We start from the raw sequence: 20,046 nt of genomic DNA, 5'->3' as shown, positions 1-20,046 counted from the left end.
TCGTCCTGTACAGTAACAGGAAGCAGATACCGTGTTCCCACGCTTGAACTTTATGAAGGGTGCGGAAAACTATCATCAGCAATTGGTTGCTCATTAGTGGCGTGTGTTTGAAGAGAAAACGAGAATAAAAAGCGAGAGTTAAGAGTTCTATACAATATGTTTTTTTAAAGTAACGAATTAAACTTAATCTGGAATTGTCTCTGAATTGAAGTTTTCTCAATTATCGTGAACTGTGGTTCCCGCTGTGATTTCCTTCATTTGCTCTAAGAGCATGCTAAGACGTAGTTCGGTTGTTAGCTGAGGCGTAACAGTCCTGTGCCCACAGGAGCCCCAGGGATCCTAGTGCAGATTCCTTCCCGTCAGTATTAGTTTAAGTTTCCGGTAATGTGTTTTTTTTTTTTAAATCCCAACTGAGGGTGGTTCCTTTATCTTAGCCATGGAGTATTCCATGTCGTTCCCTCGTAGCAGACTTTTAACCCTGTGGTGCATGAATTTCACGGCAGTAGACAACCTTTAATGGTCAATTTTCTGGCGTTTTCAATCAGTCATGACGCTGCAAATGCATGCAGGACACAGCACCAGTAGAGTGTGCCCACTGCAGTGAACTGTTGCATTTGCAGCCTCAGGCCTGATTGAAAATGCTAAAGAAGCGACCTTTAACCGCTGTTCACTGTACTGAACGCTATTCGACACAGGGTTAAGGTTTTACGTCGAAAGAGTACTGATAATGAGCTCGCTGAAAATTCACTAGGCACTTTGGTCAATTTTTCACCATGCAACGGCAGTAGAATTAACCTAATACAACGCAAATGGTGTTAAGCTCATCTCTTCTTTGCGATAAATTGATATGAATGTTTTAAGGCAATGTGTCGTGCAAGAGTATAATGACATACAAATGAGGAAATAAGATCAGTAGCGTTTTAACGTCCTTATTTATGTTTAGGCTGTTGGCGACTTGAGTATGTATATACTGCTGATACGTTGTACAAAGGAGCAGTTGCTAAAACTCGCTGATTATAGGGCGTGTTGCACTGAAGAAGGAAGATTAGTGTTTTACGTCCTGTCGACGAAGAGGTCGTTAGATTGGGGAGAGAAAGCGAAGAAAATCAGTCGTGCTCTTTCAAAGCAGGGATACCACTGGAAACCTATATATGGATGGAAGGACAGGAATTTGAACCGCCGTCCTTCAGAATAAGCGTCCGTTGTGTTAATCTTTGCGTACCATCGTCTGGATCGAATTGAACCTTGTACTGGTAGTTCTGAAACAATATTGCGCTCCACATTATTTCAGTAAGACATGATGATTACCCACGACCATGAAAATTAGCACGCGTTGGTATTTGGGAAGAAGCGTGAGCGGCAATAAACTGCAGTAGAGATGCAGCCAGATCGTTCTGTGTTTTCCATGTGCAGTGAATGGGCAAAGCTGATGATTTGAGCTATTTACCACGGGTATTTGCGATGACCCTACAGGTGAAAATACAAAAATCGCAATGCTCAGTGCGTTTCCAGGTGCGATCATCATTAGTATTAATCGTAAGTGGACTGATTTCAGTGAAACATACAGTTTACGGCGTGCCCCGTACGGAAATATGAACGTCGGACGCTTACCCACTCATTAACAAAATAGCGACATTATGTGCTGCAGCTGAGTTCGGAGTATAGTGTAGGGAAAGATGTGAGTGTTTAGGAGCAAGCTTTTCATTGCACATAGAACCAACCGCAGCGGAAGGGCGCTGTGTGTATTATTGTTGAATCAACTACGTCTTCAATTAAGACTGTGGTAGGGGTAGGTAATTGTTGATTCGAGCATGGAGCAGTGGAGAAAGGTCCCCGTGCCCCGTGTATTGCTCCTGTTGTTTCGTCACGATTGTGGTGTCCTGATCGGTAATCCGCCTTTAAGAAAAGGAATATATAGTGTGTTCGACACATTCACCCCAATACCCCAATATATGGACAGACCGGATGGTTATGGTAAGTGAACATTCGTCCGCTCTCAGGTCTTTGATAGAGACTGCGGGTGCAAGTTGCTGGCTATGGCGCATCTGCTGTTATCAAAAAATGAAACAGAAGAGAGAGCTTAGCTACACGGCCTTGAAGCAAGTTGATCTAGCTCCGACGGAGCCATGCTAAGTAACTGCCTACATACGGGTCTTCAAACACGGCACTCGTTTAGTCACAACGTCCGGTATGTCACAGGCATGCTATAGCGAACATAGATGGATTTTCATTCTGTACACAGTATTTGTCAGGATATGGTCTTAGGGAGTTGTTCCCTGTCCAACCAGACTACAAATGTATGATTTTATGATTATGTTAGTGTGCACTTGACGCAATTGTAGAAATGTTTTGTGTGGTTTTTAGTTGGCATATCCAGGGAATTATCGTCCTTTCTGATATTTGTTTCTTGTGTGTTGTCTCCAGAATCGTTTTGGACTGTAGCGCGAGTGAGTCTTCGGTAAAGTCCATTGCTAATTACTAGAGACCCCTGCGTGTGTTAATCGTAGTGGCGAATATCTGTACAGCAGGTAGTCTTCGTGGTATCGTATCGGACGGATTTGGGCTAAAACATAGGACCACCATGGTTTAGATTACATGTTTTTCTAAATCACTCCAAAGGAATGCTAGGATGATTGTGTTAACAAGTACACTTGTTCTTGACAAATCTTTGTGGAATCCGTGCTTCCTCAGTAATGACTTTTCTCTATTGGGAGAATATCTGGTATATTGTATAACAAATAAAACACACTGCATACAGTCACTGTTATTTTTGTATCTCTCAAAAAAAAACTGTAGAGTACATTACCACGTAATACAGAAAGGAGAAATTTTCACGTTTGTAGAAACTACAAATATGATGTCATATTAAAAAAGTCAGAGTGCTTAACGATAACTTAACGAGTTTTGTGTGATTTATATTAATGGATAGAACCTTAGGAGGCTTACAGGTGTATTTTATTAATAAACAGTTATTGGATAAGCCTTTTTGTTGGTGTATGATGGTATTTAATTCTCATCGATTTCAAAATTATATATTTTCATCTTCAGACGTGCTTGCCCAAACGAAACATCGAAGAATAAACATGATACAAATCTTAACCTCATCGAAAATCAGTAGTGCTACCGTAACCATAAAATTTGTTAGTTCGTGTGTGCACCTAATACGAAGGCCAAACATACAGTAACCGAAGTTCCATGTCTGCCCAATAAAAGCTCGTTAAGGTCAGTGCATTTTTAAATACCGCCTTTCGCTTCAGAGCCACTACTGAAGCATTCTTAAAACAATAAAAAATTGCTTTACTATTACTACTATCATTTGATCCGTATATCGATAAACTCGGACAATATATTCCACAACTAAGTTCTGCCTGTGTCGACTTGCGACGTAAGACGTTGCTAGAAAAGTTATTCGTGTACCTACTGTGATGTCGACAATGTCTCTGTATATTTTGTAAGTAAACAATCAGCAGTATTGTAGTAGTTTATGTATAAAATCTTTGTGTCTCGCTGAGTAAGTGTGTGGCTATGAAGCTAAAGGTGCAAGATTTCGTTCTCGGTTGACGCTAGTTTCTTTTCACTTCATGGTCACTTCTTTCACTTTAGGCAATGAATTATATATTTGAAAAAGCCAAGTTCTACCGTGGTTTGCAATCCTCTTTAAACTGTAGATGCCACTTATAACAGACTTGGTAAGTCAGTTCAAAGGTCGGCGAAATGCGACGGCATAATACCTCCATTACGACCAAGCGTAATAAACTACTACGGTGTTCACAGTGTTCCGTGTGTTACATCAGATATTATCAATAGGATGTATCCGTTCTACTGATATGCAACAACAAGGAACACTTCGCAGAAGGGGCGTTACATTATGACCTCAGTAACGCAAGAAGGCTGTTCACCTGCAGGCGATAGGGTAAAGATCATCAAAAGGTGTCGCGGGCCAAACAAATAATAGTAGTAACTATACGCCGTGTGTTTTGTTTAATCTACAATGCAGTGTGAAGGTAATAAAGAAACTTCTTCACTTTTTCGAGTTCCTCCTCAGCACCAAGATAGAAAACGTACAGAATATTCATGAAAATAACAAGCGAAGTGACGCAACTGTCGTTACAATAGATTCACATTCGGGATGATAATGGCTCAGATACTCTTCCGGTCATACAGATTTATGGTTTACCGCGGTTTCCCTAAATCTCTTTAAGGCGACTGCCGGTGCGTTTCCTCTGAAAGAACGCAGCCAATTTCTATATCTATCCTTGTCTTATGCTAGCTTGGACTCCGTTGCTAATGATCTTGTTGTTGACGGGATGTTAAACCTTGCTATTCCTTCTACACTGCCGCGCGGTCTAGGGGGGGGGGGGGGGGGGGGGGGTTGGCCACGGTTCGCGCGGCTGCCCCCGTCGGAGGTTCGAGTCCTCCCTCGGGCATGGGTGTGTGTGGTGTCCTTAGCGTACGTTAAATTAGTGAGTAAGTCTAGGAACCAATGACCTCAGCAGTTTGGTCTCATAAGAACTTACCACCCGAACGAGGATCGTTATACAGTATTCTTAGTTTTCGATAATCGCTTGTTTTGACTGATATAGTGGCCGAAAGAAAATTATATTTGTTTCTAACGGTATCGATGAGCGTTAAACGGGGAACAGTTTAATAATTAATGCTGTAACTTAAGACAATTTCAGTGTGCAGTACATATCAAATTAGTTGTTCAGTGCACCATATTGGTCAGTTGTTCCAACAGTACTAATAAATACCAATGTTTATCTTAGTAGTAAAAACAGTTTCAAATCGAAGTAGGCGTTACTATACTTATTTCTGTTGTTAGAATTACTAACCTCATATATCTGAGTGGCCAACTAAAAGTCTTGCAATTGGACGCCACTTTGGCTAGTTCTCTGTCCGTAATCCTAGCAGGGAAAGGGGGCCTACCCGTTTAACGTAGAGTCCGGACCCTGTGTCGTTCCCGGCGAATCCTCACATCGTTGAGAGGTGAAGGTTAGGTTAAAGGCAGACTGAAAGATCCCGTTGTCCGATCCCGCACTTGGTTTCCAGACACGCGCTTTTCCACTAGACGTCACAGAGGTGATCCCCCTAGCTCCAGGAGCTAGAATGGAGCTAGAATGCTACGCTACGCGGGACAAGGCGCCTGACCACTCCAACACGCCTTTGGAGGCCACGCGCTACGATACCGATTGTGTATTGTACACATAAGATGAATGCTCTTAGTTCAAATTTCTGGGGATGCAAAGAAACGACGCTGAGGGGTGCGAAATTGTGTGTGTCGCATCTGAACTTCGAAATAACGTAGTCACAACCTACCGTTCTTAACTGTAACAGGAAAGTAGGGAACTTACAGAGGTACACAAAGTTCCGCCCCGTAAGGTGGCCCACGGAGTGTAAATGTACCTGCACTACCCTGAACAAAGAATTGCATCTCATTAGCGGTGGAGTGAAAGTAATTAAATGCTGGAAAACGGTTGATGGAATTCAAAAATGAAATAATTTGCTTTCTTGTACAACTAAATGAACACAGTAGGCTCGTAGAAGAATTCTGTTGTGATGGATGATTTTTCATATCGTGCTCGCGTGTCTGTATTGAGCGTGGTTGGTATATGTCGTGCAAATGCTGATCATGTTTCATGTTGGATGTGCAGGTAATTGGTTTTTTCCTTCCTACGAGAAAAGCTCGGTATAGACGGGCATGTGAAACTGTGGCCACTTAGACTTGATCAGTTGGTGTGCTTAAACATTTTTCCCTTGATATGGGCAGACGGAAGTACTTTTGAAGCACTTGGGTCGTTCTTATTGTGAACGATATTAATAGTGCGCCATACATATTTAATATATTTAAGTTTTTTTTTTTTTTGAAGAGGCGTGTCAGGGGAATATCATTTAATGTCGCAGGTAGTGCATGTGAATAGATTCCAGAAGACGATTATAACATCACTGCACCCCCGCCGCCTAGGGGACTCAGTTCTTTCGTGAGTTTGTGCCTGGCGCACATGGGTTCACAAGCTATTGTGGCCCATTCTTCCTTCCCGGGATGCATTTCCTTCCCCATACCACTACCTCCCTGTCCACCCTTCTACCCCTCTGCCCCCCCCCCCCCCTTCCACGCTCACGGTCTTCTTACGTAGGTATTCCTTCCGGATTTGTCCCCCTATCTTTTCTTTTTCAGCCTTCCATTTAGGCGTTTTTGGCCCCCTTTGGGTTCAAATTCAAATGGCCCTGAGCACTATGGGGCTTAACATCTGAGGTCATCAGTCCCCTAGAACTTAGAACTACTTAAACCTATCTAACCTAAGGACATTACACACATCCATGCCCGAGGCAGGATTCGAAACTGCGACCGTAGCGGTCACGCGGTTCCAGACTGAAGCGCCTAGAACCGCTCGGCCACTCCGACTTGCTTGGAGTGGGTGGTATCAGGGCGGATACTTTACATATGAAACGTAGTAAACTGGAAAACACTAGCTTTTCTTCTCTGACCGTCTCTTTGGTTGGCAATGGATCATTTAATGCTGATTCTTACAATCCTGTGGCCTTCCTTTCCATGGCTACGCCTAGGGAGAAGGGCTGGGCTCACCAGCTTGGGATGGAACACTTTCCCCAGTACCTGCTCTGTACTAGGGCTAACAGATACAGGTTCACCACCACCAATCCGGTTTTTTTTTTTCTGTGGAAAATATCGAAGGCATGTTTGGCGAAGTGGAGTATCTGAGTAAGGTGCGGTCGGGTTCAATGTTGATCAGAACTTCTTCTGCCACCTAATCTACAGCCTGCCGTGCTTGTCACCAGCTTGACAAAGTCCATGTGTCCATTACTCCCCACTAGTCTTTGAATATGGTTCAGGGAGTCATTTTTCATAGGACTTTATTCTTCAAACTTATGAGGAACTCCAGGCCAATCTGGAATGATGGGGCATTTATTTTCGTCGGTGTGTTCAGAAAGATCATAAGGACAATCACACCAGTACTGGAGCCTTTATTCTGGCATTTGAGGGAGGTACCCTCCCAGAGAAGGTCAAGGTTATGTGTTGTTAGTGTGACGTGAAACCATACATCCCACCACCCATGAGCTGGTGTTTGCATTTCGGGCACATGTCTTCACATTGTATGGCAAACTCTCTGTGTGGTGGGTGTGGGCTCCCACTCCATGAGGTGAGTCTCTGTGTTCCGCCACCCATATGTGCAGGCACTCTCCACACTAACCATATTGACTGGTTTATAAGAAGAAAAACAAGGGGAAGTATAAGTCCCTTGATCGTTTATCCTACACCGAGGCTCGGCGAAGTATTACGGACTTCACACTGTGACGGTGACATCTAACTTTACTTGTGTTATGTACTTTTCCCCTCCACCCTCCTTCTTAGCCCAGTTCTGCCCCCCCCCCCCCCTATCGTTTCCTCCTCCCCTGCAGTTCCCATGCCTTTGCTTCTGAGTGCTGCCCCCCTCCCCGGCCAGAGAAGTGTACCCAATTTTCAGCACCTGCCATTGATGGGACTCCCTCCTGGGACTCTTCCCCCATCATCTTTGCCGAAGACCTGCTACCAGAACTTGGCTGGGGGACCCGCAGTCTCTGCACCCCAAGGTAACCCGCCCTCCTTCAGTTCTGGGTCCTGCAGATGTCTGCTCTCCCTCCATGCCCTACTCTACTTGACATATGAAAGAGAGAGAGAAAAAAAACATAAATCCCTGGACAAGACTCCCGCTGCCCCAGAGGTGCCATCTCTTTCCTCACAACCTGAATATGACCTAAGGATGTCACCCTGTCCTGATTGGTGATGGTTGGTCACCCAGTGGCGTGGCTGGCTCCAGCCTGTTCGCCTCCTATTTGGGTCCCTGTTCCATGTTTATTCAGTGGAACTGTTATGGATACTACCGTCAAATCCCAGAGTTGCAATCCCTTATTTCCGTGGTACCTTGTGTCCTCCTCCAGGAATCACTTTTTGCTGATACTCACTCCCTGACCGTTTGTGGGTTCCATGATTTGTCAGCACTGGTTGGCTTTTTGAGGGCTTCTAGTGACGTTTGCATTTTGGTCCATATGGATGTTGTTAATACATGGATCCCCCTTTGTACCATATTGGAAGCAGTTGCTGTCTGGGTCCACTTGGACTATGTGGTCACCATTTGCAGTCTCTAGCTCTCCCTCCTTACGGGCCATCTATACCTGCTGTCCTAACTGCCCTCCTTCAGCCACTCCCACCTCGTTTCCTCCACCTTGAGGATTTCAATGCCCATCACCCTTTGTGGTAAGTGCTTTTTTTGTGTAGTCAGGGCTCCTCATTGACTAATTTCTTGCAGAACACGACCTGTGCCTTCTTAATGATGGTTCCCCTACTCATTTTAGTGCCGCATATGTACTTTCTGTGCCATTGATCTTTCGTTCACTTCCCCTTCCCTTCATCCTTTCTTACACTGGTTGCTTCACGATGACCACCGTGATAGTGACCACTTCCCATTGATTGTCTTGTTCCCTTCCAACCTCCCAACGGCCACGTTACCCTGCTGGGGTTTCCATCGTGCTGACTGGTCTATGTATACCTCCTAGGTCGTGTTTACACCTTCTTTGTCAGGTTTTATTGTTAAAGTCGTCCGTGATATGTCCGATAAGATAATTCACACTGCCGACATTGCCATTACCTGTACAATCGGCCCCATCCACCATCGACTAGGTCCACGGTAGAGCACAGCTATTTCCATCAGCATCCTTGATTGTCATTGCACCTTGCAACATTTTAAGCCCATCCTCTACCAGTCTTATTACCTTGAAACGTCTTCGCACCAAAGCTACACTCCACACCCTCCAAGGTTATAAGTGGCAGTCTTCTATACAGGGTCTTTCCGTCTGTTGTGGCCTTTTCAGTTCTTGCAGAACACCTAGTGACCCATTTTTAGAAGCCGTTTACATCATTCTCCTGTACAGCTGCCTTCCTTGTCTGGAAACAATGGGCTGAAGTTTCTCAGTTATATTTTCCCGTTTCTCCTACAGCGAACCTTTTACTGAGTAGGAACATCTTCTGGCGTTCTGTTCTTTCCACAATTCAGCCCCTGACCCTGATTCGACCCATAACCAATAGCTTCAAAACCTCAGTCCTCCGCACTGACAATATCTCCTCCAGGTGTTTAACCGTATTTGGTTCCAAGGTATTGGCCCCTCTCAATGGAGATAAAGTTTTATGGTTCCTGTCCTTAAGTCCAGCAAGGATCTGTTATTCCTTCATAGTTACCAGCCCATCAATCTGATCCATGTCCCCTGCAAGTTACGTGAGCAAATGGTGGCTCGTAGGCTCTGCTGAGTCCTCAAAACTTGGGACCTTTTATGTCCTTACTAGTGCGGCTTTTGGGAGAGATGGTCTCTGATCGATCATCTACCTCAACTTGAAACTGCAGTTCAGCAAGGCTTTTCTCAGTGGTGCAACCCTTTTGAAGTTTTCTTCGAACTTCATAGGGCTTATGACATAGTTTGGTGCCATCATATCCTACTTACGCTCCATGAATGGCTTCTTCTGGGCCCCCTCTTGAGTTTTATTTCCCAGTTCCTGTCCCACAGGTCGTTCAGAGTTTGGGTAGGCATTATTCTCAGCTCTCTGCAGACCCAGGAGAATGGCATTCCACAGGGCTCCGTATTAAGTGTCCTTTTTCTCATCGCTATTAATGGACTTCTGGCCTCTGCTGGACCGTTGGTCACTCCTACTCTGTATGTGGATGATTTCTGTATTTGGACTAGCTCCCACTCGGTGGCCTCCGTAGAGCAACAGCCCCAGGGTGCCATCCACGTGGAAAGTCTCGCATGGTTTTCAGTTCTCTTCCCCTAATTCGAGGGTGGTGCAGTTCTGTCGCCATACTGTGGTCTCTCCTGATCCAGAGCTCTATTTCGACACCCATCACCTGACCACGGTCTGTCACTTACATTTCTTGGGTCTTCTTTTAGACAACAAGCTTACTTGGTTGCCCCATATATGCTGTCTGATGGCTGGCTGTTCTCGTAAACTGTGTCCTTCTCTTCCTTGCCCACACCTCTTGGGACACAGATCATTCAACCTTTCTCCACATTTATGGTGCGTTAGTTCTGTCTCACCAGGACTGTAGCTGTCGAGTGACTATGGCTGTCGAGTTTATGGACCAGCTGCCCCTTCTACACGGCTCCTCTTGGACCCAATTCGCCATCGTGGTATCCTTTTAGCCAATGGTGGCTTTATCCCTGTCTATAGTCTTCTGGTTGATGCTTGGATCCCACTCCTTTCAGTTTGGCAGTTCCAGCTCCTGGTTTCCTGTGTCATTATTGTCTACTCTTCCCCTGCTCACCCCCTCCTATTCCATTAATTTCCTTGGCTTCAGGTCGTCACCAGCCTGCTACCAGCCCTGAGTGGATTTGCCAATTGGGCTCCGCCATGCTTCTGTCTGTGGCTGTTTCCATCTCCCTTCCTTGTCCTCTTCCCCACGTTTTCTCCCAGCAACCCCCCTTGGATAGTGCCTCAGCCCCAGATTCAGATGGATCCCTTCCAGGGTCCAAAGGCCTCCGTTGCTCCAATGTTGTTCAATTATGTGTTTTGCCCACTCTTACAGGAGTTTCAGGATACCATTGTTTTTTTTTTTTTCACTAATGGCTCCAAATCCGCTGATCACGTGGGATATGTCTTCATGTCTTCTGTTGGCTTGGAACGCCACCTTTTGCCACGTGTTGGGTGTTTACTGCAGAATTCATGGCCGCCTGTCAGGCCCTCTGCTTCATTAAATGGTCCTCCCTCACCAGAGTTTTGTTGCGTACGGACTTAGTGAGTGACCTTCAGGCTATTGCTCGGTGTCGTCCTCCCCCCCCCCCCCCTCCCCCACGGTCTCTGCCATTTGTGACCTTCTCACCTATCTTGGCGATGTTGCTTGTTTGGTAGATTTCCTTTGGGTTCCCTGCCGCATGGGTATCCTTGGTAATGAACTTGCTGATCATCTGGCAGGGGTGGAGGGTGGGGGGAAACGGCCGCTTACACCGCATTCTCTGTTACCCATTCGGAGGCGGATCTTGGGCCTCACGTCAAATCCCTTTTTGATCAATAGTGGGCAGATTCTTGGGAGGCTACCCACCTGTCAAATAAACTTTGTGCAATCAATATTGACCCATGGTTTTTACTCCTCAATTAACCGCACCCTCTCCCCGCCTTGTAGTTGCACCCTCCCTCTCACGGTGTCCATATTTTTCTGGAACGCCGCTACCTTTTTGCCCTTCGCACTAAATGTGCCCCCACACCTTAATTGTCTTGTGTGTTAGCAGATGACTCTCGCACGGGTACGTCTGTACTCTGTTTTCTTTACGAAAGTGGTTTTTCCTCCTAGATTTAAGTCGTCGAATTTCCCTCTGGAATTGGAGTCCCTCATTTAGCATTGGCGTTGGTTATAGAGGTTTTGACCTTGTCTCACATCAACCGGGTTGGCTCCCCACCCATTTTCTCTAAGTCTTTGTCTGTTTTTTTATGCCATTTTGTGTCCCGTTGTCTTGTCTTCTTCCCATGGTGTTGTCTCCGTTGTATTGGATCATGGTGTGGTGCGGGGACTAGGAGAGATCGGTGGCAGTGCTGGTGTTCCAAAACGCGTAGCGTTTTTGAGGCGCCCCTGCTCTCGCAGTTTCCACCCCCTCCCGTTCTTTCCTCTTCCTGCTGCCCCGATGTCCCTTTTACTTTTTTTGTTTGCCCTATTTTCCCTTCCCCTTCCCCTTGACTGGACTGTGCTGTTAGTGTTGTTCCTGCCTTGGTTTCTACCACCTAAGATCATGGGACCAGTGACCTCGCTGTTTAGTCCCCTCCCACAGCCAACCAACAATTTGGGTACGGTGAACGAATTTATTGTCGCATATTGGGCATCAATGTCTAGGAATGATTTTACTAAGCATTCCGAAATGCAATGCGTAACTCCCTCGGTACTTTGTCTAATTTGCGCAATAATTTCGCAACGCTAGGCACATTTGTTTTTCTTATATGTGCAGCAGATCTGCTTAATCGTCAAAATTTCGCGTTGAAATGTAGTAGCCGCGTGGGAGTGAGCGGTCTGAGGCGCTGCAGTCATGGAGAGTGCGGCTGGTCCCAGCGGAGGTTCGAGTCCTCCCTCGTGCATGGCTGTGTGTGTGTGCTTGTCCTTCGGATAATTTAGGTTAGGTAGTGTGTAAGCTTAGGGACTGATGACCTTAGCAGTTAAGTCCCAGAAGATTTCACACACATTTGAACTGTAGTAGGTTTAGTTGAGGACTCAAACTTGTCACATGCAGAGCTGTTTTATGATAAATGTTACGTATATATTCAGTCATTTCATGACATAATACCAACCTAATACAAGGTCTACCAACAAGCTCGTAATGTGAAAAAGGTAAAACTGTGTGTGTGTGTGTGTGTGTGTGTGTGTGTGTGTGTGTGTGTGTGTGTGTGTGTGTGTGAGGCAAATCTCAGCCCATAATTCGTCTTCCACCAGTTTCATCCGTCTAACCCTAGTCGATGTAATACCTCTTCATTAGTTACTCGACTTACCCGTCATCATTCTTATGAAACACCACATTTCAAAAGCATCTATTTTCCTGTTGTCTGAACTGTTTATTGCCGACGTTTCTCTGCAGTATAAAGCTATATACCACACAAATACTTTCAGAAATTGTTTTCTAACTCTTAAATTTGATGCTGAAAGATTAATCTTTTTCACAAATGCTTTTCATGCAATTTATTGACAGTGTACATTTTATAATCCTTTTGCTTCAGCCATTGTGAGTTGTTTTGCTGCTAAAGTAGCAAAACCCATCTGCTGCTTATAGGGTCTCATTTACTAATCTAATTCCCTCGTCATCGTCTTATTGAATTCGGCTGTCCTCAATTATCCTTGTTTTATTTTTGTTAATGCTCACCTAATAACCTCATTTCAGGACCCTATCTATTCCGTTTAACAGTTTAAAGTACTTTGACCTCTCGAAAATTACTGTGTCATAGGAAGACCTTAAGGTTTTTATTTCTTATCCGTGAACTTTCTTTCCAAATTTCTCCTTAGCTTGAGGAATGTAACGATTGATCAAACGTTGGATAGGCTATAGCCCTACTTAACTACAGCCTCTCGTTCATGTCCTTCGACCATTATAACTGCAGTGTGATATTTGCACAAACTGGAAATAGCTAACTCACTAACTTTACATTACATTTCACGCACTCGTCTGATGTTACTGTATTTCTACTGTGAAAAGGTCTAATTTCTTTAACGGCGAATATGATGTCCGTCAAAAAATTCTACATTACTATGAACCCTGACCAGGAGAAGTTAATCCATACTCATTAAGTTTGCGTGTAACAAACCTTCAGAAAACGAAAATTCGAAAATTGCATTTCGGAAACGTGACCGTCGTTTAGGCCTAAAACGATTTTGTCGAGCCCCATCGTGTATAGTTTTCCGAGCGTCACTTGTTTTACGCGAATGATGTCCTTGAATAATCCGTTTCAATTTCGTCAGTGCGATGAAGTGACGTTGTCGGTACCTTATTAATTTCGATAAAGAAGCTCGAGTACGATTTCCTTACGGATGTTAGTAAACTCGTAAGAAGCAGAACGATTCTTCAAGAAGAGACATTTGAATTGCAATCAACGCCATTTAACTAATTCGAAACTATTTTACTACATTCACCAAGATCACGTGCTTTGTGCAAAAAGTGGAAAGTGGTCGTCAGTGGAATAGTGTTGTACCCCAAAATATTGAAGCCTTGGAATGGTTGAAAAACTTTCGTATGAATGAAGACGTACACTTGTTACTGTGGACAAAATTAGCAATTGTGTTGCTACCAGCCATTGATTGTGTAAGAGAAGCTTTCCCACTTCATCAAATATTTCATCATTTATGTATATCGGATAAAGATAAATGCTCTAATCTCCGTAGATAACTTAGTGGTCAGACAAATACTTCCTCTTTCCTTCAGCAGACACAAAATCACTTCAGCCGTATTAATGAACAATTCAATAAGCAAGAAAGAACCAGACAACCCAGTTACGATTCAGATAGGTGGGGCGTTGACATGGAATGAATACAGATTGTGGAAGCTTAAGTTCAGCAGCCAAATCCTCATTTTCATTGTGTTACATTGTAGAATTTTCATGATTAACAAGAAGTGATATAGGGAGACAGGTTTACGGAAAACCAGATTTGGGAACGCATGTAAACGTTCATTAGTGACGGATAACTCATGAAGTCGCACGAGCAAACATGTTTTGGGCGATGTTGACACCATTAGTGCCGCCCATGGAACACTTGTGATGAGATTGCGTATCCAAACTTACTTACTGCACCTTGCTAATCAGAGTATTACACTGAAGCGCCAAAGAAACTTGTTTAGGCATGCGTATTCAAATTCAGAGATACGTAAACAGTCAAAAGGGGCTGCGATCGACAACGCCTATATAAGGCAACTGTCTGGCGCAATTAGATCGGTTACTGCTACTACAATGCCAGGTTATCAAGATTTGAGTTTCCGCGTGGTGTTATAGCCGGGTAACGAGCGATGGGACACAGTATCACCGAGGTAGCGATGAAGTGGGGATTTTCCCGTACGACCATTTCACGAGTGTGCCCTGAATATCAGGAACCCGGTAAAACATCAAATCTCCGACATCGCTGCGACCGGAAAAAGATTCTGTAAGAACGGGACCAACGACGACTGAAGAGAAGCGTTCAACGTGACAGAAGTGCAACACTTCCACAAATTGCTACACGTTTCAGTGCTGTGCCATCAACTAGTGTCAGTGTGCAAATCATTCAATGAAACATCATCAATATGGGTTTTCGGAGCCGAAGGCCCACTCGTGCACCCTTGAGGACTGCACGACACAAACCTTTACACCTCGACTGGGCCCGTGAACACCGACATTGGAATGTTGATGACCGGAAACATGTTGCCTTGTCGGTCGAGTCTCGTTTCAAATTGTATCGAGCGGACTGACGTGTACGGGGATGGAGACAGCCTCATTAATCCATAGACACTGCGTGTCAACGAGGGACTGTTCAAGCTGGTAGAGGCTCTGTAATGGTGTGGGGCGTGTGCAGCTGGAGTGATATGGCACCTCTGATACGTCTAGATACGGCTCTTGACAAGTGACACGTACGTAATCATCCTGTCTGATCACCTGCATCCACTCATGTTCATTGTGCATTCCGACGGACTTGGCCAATTCCAGCACAACAATGCGACACCACACGTCCAGAATTGCTACAGAGTGCCTCCAGGAACACTCTTCTGAGTGCTAACATTCCCGCTCCCCACCAAACTCCACAGACATGAACATTATTGAGCATATCTGGTATGCCTTGCAACGTGCTGTTCAGATTACGGATTTATGGACAGCCCTGCAGGGTTCATGGCGTCAATTCCCTCCAGCACTACTTCAGACATTAGTCAAGTCCATGTCACGTCGTGTTGTGGCAATTCTGCGTGTTCGTGGAGGCCCTACACGAGATTAGGTAGGTATACCAGCTTCTTTGGCTCTTCAGTGTATAAGTCAACGCTGGAAAAACCCTCGATTATTTCATTGCCTTATGCTTCTGGAGCACTTCGATTATTATCGTTTCTATTGCGATCCTTTTTCATTTACTCTGCGGTGAATCATGTTGACTGAAATCGCAAGAGGGTGGGAGGTTTGGTACAGAGAAAAATGAAACTCAGAACCACGTTGTTGACGGGCGTGCAGGCCCGGATCTGGGGGGGGGGGGGGGGTAAACCGTGGTATCTGTCCCGGGCGACAATTTCAGGGGGCACGAAATTCATATTCTCGAAGGGAAAAAAACCTTGTTTCACAAAGTGCCTAGCATCCAGTGCACGTTGGTCTGTCGATTATGCATATGATTTTGAAACGCGTCCCTGTTGGTTTTTGAGCATATTCGAAGTTGATTTCTGAACGAATCGTACGCCGATTTTTGAATGCGTGAATCGTGTACATGATGTCTCTGCGAGGGGAATCCCCGTCGTATCTAGAAATATAAGTCTTATCCCGCATAAGATAGGGGACGGGGCTGTACGAGCTGAGCCGAATAAACCCGAACGGGTGAGTGCCAATCGCTTTTTGTTTATGTGGTTGATTGGGTGTGCGAATGATCAACGTTTTTATAATTATTTGCGAAATCCATAGATTCAGACAACCAAAGTGGAAATAAGTGTCTAACAGGTAAGAAAAGTTACATATTACCTTCTCGGTGTATCCAAAAACATTAAATTTTGACAGAAATTTTTTGCTAGATTGCTACACTACTAAGGGCCAGTTGTACAGTCCCCGGTTAGCAGCTGCTTCATTCTATTCTCGGAATAGCGCGAAAATGCGTTGTACGAACCTGTAATAACGCCTAACCGGAGAATAAACGCGGGATAACTAAACCAGTGATCCTGGCAGTGTTAGTGAAACTAACCGGAGAACAAGTTTTGACAATGGCAGGAATAGTTACACAATTAGTGATGACAAGATTGTTTGTTAGAACGAGGGAGGAGAAGAAACGGGGACATCACTCACACAAATTATATGGAAAAATATGAAGTTTCCAAATTTGTATAAAAAATTCTTACTACTACTACTACTACTACTACTACTACTTTTACTTTTAGATCTCATGCTTGAGAAACTGGAGCATATGAATGAACTGTAAAACTGTTTCCTAACAAAACTTTTTGCTTGTAGTAGGCCTAATAGGTATGTAATATTGGTACTTGGTGAATTATATTCTGTCGTGTTATTTATGTAAATGTCGTGTGACGAGAGTCTCCCGTCGGGTTGACCGTTCGCCGGGTGCAAGTCTTTCGATTTGACGCCACTTCGGCGACTTGAGCGTCGATGGGGATGTCCGGTCCCGGTAGTTGAGTGGTCAGCGCGACAGAATATCCGAAGGGCCCGGGTTCCATACCCGGCTGGGTCGGAGATTTTCTCCGCCCAGGGACTGGGTGTTGTGTTGTCCTGATCATCATAATTTCATCTCCATCGACGCGCAAGTTGCCGAAGCGGCGTCAAATCGAAAGACTTGCACCCGGCGGGAGGCCCTAGTGACACGACATTTATGTAAATTAGGTAGATAAAAATGACCATTTGTGCCTAAACAGTCTCGCTTATTTGGCGTGTGTCACAATTGCTCCAATATTAGAAAGGCCTATTTCGTTTTCTCTATCAGACTGTGACAAAATAGCGGTAATCAGATCGAGAAACCACACCAGTCTTGGGTACTATTCGTATTAACATCTTTTTCAGTGTTAGACAACGACTTTTGATTTTTCATGTAGCAAAACGGTTCACGAACTTTGATGATGTATTAGATTCTTTCGCTGAAAGGGAAGCAAGTCGTGTAAAGCTCTAGCTAGATAAGAAAGGGAAAAAAAAGCTGGGGCCTGAGGATTGAAGAAATGCGGTATTACTTGTCTCATGTCTTTACTGGTTTTATGTTTCCTATATTTAATTTTGTCACTCAAAAGAGAAAGTTGTTAGCTAACAGGCAATAAAGAGTGCAAATTTTCTGAAGATTTCTGATTCTCCGGGTCATAAATAATCCTACTCAGTATTAATTGTGAGCTTTTTTTAGGGGGTAGGAGAGGCATCACAGGTAATTTCCACTGTCCTGAATATAGATTTGATGGCTTCCATTACAAAATATAAACGTTTGAATTCCACAGAGCGAAATACAGTGACGTGCAGTTGAAGAATGCTGTGTAAAGAAACGTGGAACTGCACTTTTGCACGCTTAAAATAAAATGTCTTACAGTTCCTAGAACATAATGTTTTATATATCAAGCTCCTCAGAAAGATGTACGCCACAAAATGAACATATTTTTTAAAAATCTGCCTTAGTAATTGACGAAAAGTCATCGTGTAAGAGAGGAGTGATTTCTAGCGTTCCCCAAGGTAGTGTTATAGGCCGTTTGCTGTTCCTTATCTATATAAACGATTTGGGATACAATCTCAGCAGCCGTCTTCGGTTGTTTGCAGATGATGATGCAGTTTATCGACTAATAAAGTCATCAGAAGATCAAAACCAACTGCTAAACGAGTTAGAAGAAATATCGGAATGGTGCGAAAAGTGGCAGTTGACCCTAAATAACGAAAAGTGTGAGGTCGTCCACATGAGTGCTAAAAGGAACTCGTTAAACTTCGGTTACACGATAAATCAGCCTAATCTAAAAGCCGTAAATTCAACTAAATACCTAGGTATTACAATTACGAGCAACTTAAATTGGAAGGAACACATAGAAAATGTTGTGGGGAAGACTAAACAAATATGCCGTTTTATTGGCAGGACACTTAGAAAATGTAACAGACCTACTAAGGAGACTGCCTACACTATGCTTGTCCGTCCTCTTTTAGAATACTGATGCGCGGTGTGGGATCCTTACCAGATAGGACTGACGGAGTACATCGAAAAAGTTCAAAGAAAGGCAGCACGTATTGTATTATCGCAAAATATGGGAGAGAGTGTCACAGAAATGATACAGGATTTGGGCTGGAAATCATTAAAAGAAGGGCGTTTTTCTTTGTGACGGAATCTTCTCACGAAATTCCAATGAATAACTTTCTCCTCCGAATGCGAAAATATTTTGTTGACACCGACCAACATAAGGAGGAACGATCACCACGATCAAATAAGGGAAATCAGAGGTCGTACGGAAAGATATAGGTGTTCATTTTTTCCGCGCGCTATACGAGATTGGAATAATAGAGAATTGTGTAGGTGTTTAGATGAACCCAGGCACTTAAATATGATTTGCAGAGTATCCATGTAGATGTAGTTTGAGAGAGAGAGAGAGAGAGAGAGAGAGAGAGAGAGGGGGGGCTATTAAGTTTTTGCCTCACTTAGGAAATATCGTTGATTGGGGGCTGCGAGCATGGCAGCATTTGTTGTTTTGTCTTGATGCCAACAGATTTACTTCGTCGACCATTGCAGAACGTTGCCACTCAACTGAGGCCACGGCGACGTCACGTGACAGCGGTATTCTGTTGACGTGTGTAGTCTCCACGTCACGAGCCACTAGCGTGGAAGCATAAGAAGCTCCGTGACCGGAGCAACAGTTTCACAGTTCGCTATTAGGATTGAAATTCGCGACTGTCTTTGTAGTGATTATAGACACGCCGTAGAACAAACACGTCTGACTATACAGTATCCACTTTCATGTTTGAAATGGAGGGAGACTGAAATTTATTGTTGTTGCGTCATGTAACGTCTCTGTACAAGTAGTTTCCGTTCATTATCGCCCTGCAGGTCGAGATTAAACTTTAGAGAATGTTACTTTGTTCAGTACATTTAACCATCATTCTCTAGAAAATAATCAGCAAATCAAGGGCTATAACATATTTCGCCGACCAGACAATATGGAGTCGTTTGATTTCTTATTTGCCGTTGCAAACATTATTATTATTACTATTATTATTTTTCAGTTCGTTTCCGTATGTCAGGGCAATTAATTTTTTTGTTTTGACATTAGGAAGTTCTTGCAAGAAACCTATTGACATCCTAGAAAACTATGGAGGCATTGTGTAGAGCACGGCTGTTCCCACGCACTTGGCCTTGCCTGACGAAGAGTACCGCATTCTTATTTTCATTGAGTCGTGCGACCATAGCACATGCAGTTTCGTTAATGCTGTTTCGTTACTGAGCTCGAAGGAACCTTCGACGTCCGTCCAAGGTATCTCATCTCTTGTAAAGTTATTTGAAACTTTCAGAATTAGTAAGAAATAAATGAAATTGACTTTTGCCTCGGTTATGCAACATTGTAGCCATCAAATGATTGTGTAACCTCCTTTTCTTGTGCTTTTGCTAAGTTTTCTACATGCTTTTAGTTGACGAGACGATTGACAAATTAACGTCTGTTGGCGGCTGACGTATCCAAGATTCTCAGCATGCAGCCTTGTCCTTCAAATGCAGAATTCAGAGTCCGTCGCACTGAAATATTTTGGCACCTAAGCTGTACGCTCCTTTCACTAAGTGCAAATTGCGTGTTACCGCTATCAATCACAGAAGTCGAGACATTCGCGTAACAAAAGGGCTTCCGAGAGGTCTCGTGCACTTTTGATAT

At 44.1% G+C, this 20,046-nt stretch overlaps 1 protein-coding gene across 8 annotated transcripts in view; it reads left to right on the top strand.

Annotated features, from left to right (window-relative positions):
* The window catches only part of LOC126299402 (ATP-citrate synthase), a 152,295-nt gene that overhangs the window by 45,833 nt on the left and 86,416 nt on the right, over positions 1 to 20,046 (top strand). Inside the window, exon 1 of one of the 8 annotated variants that reach the window (XM_049991282.1) lies at positions 19,037 to 19,656. The exons of the other annotated variants lie outside the window; for them this stretch is intronic. The gene's annotated coding sequence lies outside the window, so the exon portion shown is untranslated. Of the gene's footprint in view, positions 1 to 19,036; positions 19,657 to 20,046 lie in introns of those variants that run through there. 8 annotated transcript variants of the gene reach the window in all.

This window comes from Schistocerca gregaria, chromosome X, assembly GCF_023897955.1.
Source record: "Schistocerca gregaria isolate iqSchGreg1 chromosome X, iqSchGreg1.2, whole genome shotgun sequence".
Taxonomy (NCBI): Eukaryota; Metazoa; Arthropoda; class Insecta; order Orthoptera; family Acrididae; genus Schistocerca; species Schistocerca gregaria.
Note: the sequence above shows the minus strand (reverse complement) of the source record. Positions and strands in the feature narration are given on the sequence as shown.